The sequence below is a fragment of the Drosophila nasuta genome, chromosome 3 (genome assembly GCF_023558535.2).
Source record: "Drosophila nasuta strain 15112-1781.00 chromosome 3, ASM2355853v1, whole genome shotgun sequence".
NCBI classification, from domain to species: domain Eukaryota; kingdom Metazoa; phylum Arthropoda; class Insecta; order Diptera; family Drosophilidae; genus Drosophila; species Drosophila nasuta.
The window spans coordinates 11,136,027-11,140,459 of record NC_083457.1 but is presented as its reverse complement, the minus strand read 5'-3'; positions in this window follow the sequence as shown (position 1 = coordinate 11,140,459).

Genomic DNA, 4,433 nt, shown 5'->3' with positions numbered 1-4,433 from the left:
TTTTTTTGGTTTTGGCAGATTTCCTTATCAGTTTGCTGCAAATCTTCGTGCAACTTTCGAGTCGCATTGTTTCGTTAAATCCTAGAAAGAAAAAAAGTATCTACATAGATGTGTGTGTGTGTGTGTGTTTAGTCCTTGTTTGCCATTTGCAATTCGCAAGGATTAAACGCATTCAGCCAAATGATGAGCATCTCGGTTGTTGATCGTGTGTGTTTTCTTTTTTATTGTTGTCAATCGCTTCGATTGATTCTTATCGATTGCTGCTCAATCGATTTGAGCCTTCTACATAACTGTTTGCTTTGTGGCCTATGTAATTGTAGCCGATGTTTATCTGGACAACAATCGACTGAAGCTGAGCCGGGGGTAACTTGCACAGAGGTAGTTTTATTTTTGGCATATGTGCAAAATAAAGGTCGCCATAGGGAGTTCAATTAAAAAAGTGAGCAAAAGGGAAACACTGAAAATAATACCATAAATTTCCAGCTTACATCTTGATATTATGTATATTCAAGCATGTAGCATACTTATGGGCTCTTTATAGCGAGTTCACCAAAAAAGAGCCAGAAAACGATTTTGAGCATTGAATACAAAGTAATCACTATAACATTGACAACTTATCTAGTAGTCTATTGTAGTAAAATGTAGTTTAGTCTGGAAGAACTTGTTTTTAAATAGTTTCAGATATATTACAACTTATTTTTATTGTAATTTTAATCGAATGTTTTATTGGGTTCTATTGTTCTTTTTAGTGAATACTCAATGTAGCTTACTAAATATACGTAATTCATGCAAATAAATATAGTAATACAAAAAAGATTTACAGCATTACAACAAATTTTCTAAAATCCATATATGTTATGTAGCTCACAACTCATCGTTCATATGATTTATTGTACTTAGTTATTTTACCATTTTATAAACCTAGATTAAGTTATCAGAATGGTAATAGAAAAGTATGCAGTTCATCTTACACAAAATTTTTATTTTTAAATATCATTCATATTATTATTATATTATATTCTAATATATTTTTAACAATTGATAAACAAAACAGTAAACTGAGACCAGGAGGTATGGCATTTATAACACTTTAATATAAACGAAATGGTTATTATTGATTTGTAATAAGTGGCTAGCAAACAAATTGACAACGTTCATATTATATTATTTCTTTGCCTCAAAGTACAGGGTATTGCAAAGAATATGTATTCCTTTTGTTGCTTGCTATGTTGCTCTTTCGCCATTTCTTCCCCCATTTTGATTAACATTAATGAGCAACAAAAAGTGCAAAATTTACATGGCAACGACATCGTCGCTTTTTTGGGCCTTTGTTGTGTGGGTTCTTTAGAAAAAGCGCCATTGAAATGAGTTGGCAGCAATGTGTGGCAGCACCTGCCCCCAATAACAACAGCAACAATAACAACAACAACAACAACGCCGACAACAGGAGTAACAACAACACCGATTTAGGTATTAGAGTCCATTCAATTGCCGCTGATTTGTGGCATTTGAATGCATACATTTAAAGCTGCCTCAAGATCCCAATCTTGGACTCATATTCGTGATTGTAATACTCGTTGTTGCAGTAGTATTTGGTATTCACATTCACATTCACATTTTATTCATTTGATTCAGTTGCATTTTAAAAGGCAGTCAGTCAGTCACTCAGTCGAATGAAGACTGAAGACGGGCCTCAGATTGCATTGTCAGCGAGTTTTTGTTCAACTACTCATTAACATTTATTTGCAAGTGCAAAGAGAATGCAATGGCAAAAGCAACTGCCATGATAAATATGACAAACAAACAAAACGGACGAAACAACAACGAGCGAATAGACAAACAGACAACGCACACAACGAACAACAAACAAATGCATTGCGAAAAACAAACAAAGAATGCTTAAGAATTTTACCAGCCCAATCAACGACTAAGCTAATGCCCTTGCCTGTTAGAATATAAAATAAATTAAAAAAGGAAATTTTGTTTTCCAAATAATAAAGTTTAAATCGCGTAACTTTAACTTAATTCAGGTTATATTATTTACTTATTATCGAACTTAGGTTACCCTTTGATATGCTGCACTGAATTGCAGAGTATGCTATGTCATAACAATGGCTGCCTAACAGTAAAAGAGATGCAGATAGGGACAGAAGCATTGCCAAAGACAATGGGCCAGAGCCAAGTACATAGAGAGCACCAAATGCCTGGTCCAAATGCATTCTAGAAGGTGGCACAAAAAAGTTACCTAATTATTTTACAAATATAAATAATAGTCAAACTTATAAAAGCCATTTTTGTTACTTTACTTTCCTCTTAGGAGTTAATTGCTTTCAAACCTTAAAAACTTGTTTAAACATTAATGCATTTATAAAATAAACTGATTATTTTTATAAAAAGGTTTATTTGCTTTGAAGTTTTGAAATAAAATTAAGTAGCTTATGGTAAGATTTACCTTGGTGTTATACAAAAGAATGTGAACATAAATAAATTGTAATAATTTTTAATCCTTTTATTTTTGGAATAAAGTTAACTAGCAAAATCGTTGAAATTAAAAACATTTGAGTAATTTGAGTTAAGTTTTGCAAAATCGTACTAATTAAATGACTTAGTTAGCTTTGGAACAGCCCTCGTATAATGTATGGCACAGTTGCAGTCGTCACTCAGTCGGTTAGTTAGTGAAAAGGGAGCTGGAAAAACGTGCGCCATTGTTCAGAACTTGCAATTGTTGACTGACAATTGGCAAAAAAAGGTAACGAGTACAGAGACAGAGATGAGCCTCTCTATAAGGCCTCTACCTGCCCACTCTAGATCTCTTTTTCCTTCCCTCTCTGTCTGTGAAGCTAATGCGAGCTTGTAGAGCAGCTCAAGTCATTAGAGCTAAATTGAATTAGTATTGAAAGAAGATTTGAATTAGAGCATTGCGTTAAGTTTCGTTGAGTTGAGTTGAGTTGAGCTGAGTTCTGTGTGCATTTGTCATTAGTTTGTTGTTAATTAAAATGAAACCCAAGTACCTGTCGAGGCGGCAGTCGAACAAAATCAGAATCAGCGCTAAAAACCGCCCCATAAAACAAAAGCAAACACCTGCATAGCACACACACACACACACACACACACTCATACACATAGACCACACTAGCACACATACAAAAGCTGCTAGAACAATGGCGACAAATGGAGCTGTCGCTGTTGCAGTCGCCGACGCCGACGCCGCCGCCGCCATCATCGTCATCGCCGTCGTCGTTGTCGCTGTCGTCATGGGCAACAGGACACCAAGGAAATTAACAGAACAAAACACTGTATGAATATGAAAGGGGAAAGCAGCAGCAGCAACAACAACAACAGCAGCAGCTGCTGTCCTGCCAAGGATTTAAGCGATGCATTTTAAAGCGCTTCACGTAAATTAGCCAAAAAATAAAATGAGAGTATTTGTATATTTATACATGGAAAAAGGGCAGCGGCCCAAAGATGTCAGCATCAGTGTGAAAAGTGTCCATTAAGATTAGTTGATTTTGCTTTCGATAGTTGTGAAGCACTAAGTAAATGCGTTAAATAAACAACTAACAAAAAAAACATGTCGCAAAAAAAGAAATAGAGAATGAAAATACACCCAAGCGACTCCCATTCGACTCCCCAAGGCCCAGCACCATGTAAAACGCGTCCCCCAACCAGAAGCAGCAGCGTCGGCAGAGCCATTTCCAATTGGAAACGCCCACCAGCCAGCAAATATGTAAGTAGCAATAGACGACAACAACGATGGCGCAGCATGACAGTAGTGTCGTCTCGCTTGCTCGCTCGGTCAACACCTGCCAGACTTGGCGCTCAATTGGCGCTCTCTGCGTGCGCTCTCGCCTGCACTCTCTTACTCGCTCGCTCACTCGCACATAAGTTATGCTCACTCGCTCGGAGGCTTGTGCTCTCAGCTGAGCTGTGCTCTTTTTTCCTTTTAAGCGTCGCATTTCTTTGCTGTTTTTTTCTTCGCCGAAGTGTCACCTGCACCTGGACGTTGCAGCTGACGTTGACTGCGCTGCCTGCACACACATACATAGGCATGTCATATATGCATGCCTCTCTCATTTGCATGGAAACAAACAACAACATTTTCTTATGTTTCAGCGTGTTTTTTCACATGTTACAAATTGTCATCAGGCACAGAGAGAAAAAAACTTATTAATCAACAAGAGAATCGAACAAATAAACCAATAAAAAGCTGCTGCCAACCAATTGAGAGAGTGTGTGTGTGTGAAGCGAAAGAGAGCAAAACTGAGCGCTGAGCGAGCAACTAAAAGTAAGCATGGGTAAAGCTTCCCACTGTGTGTGTGTGTGTGAGTGTTTGTGAATGGCTTTGCTGGCCGCTGTCGCCGTTGCCGTTGCCGTTGCTGTCGGTGTCGCTGCAGCCAACCCCCCAAAAAAGTGACAAGTCCGTGCGACTCGTT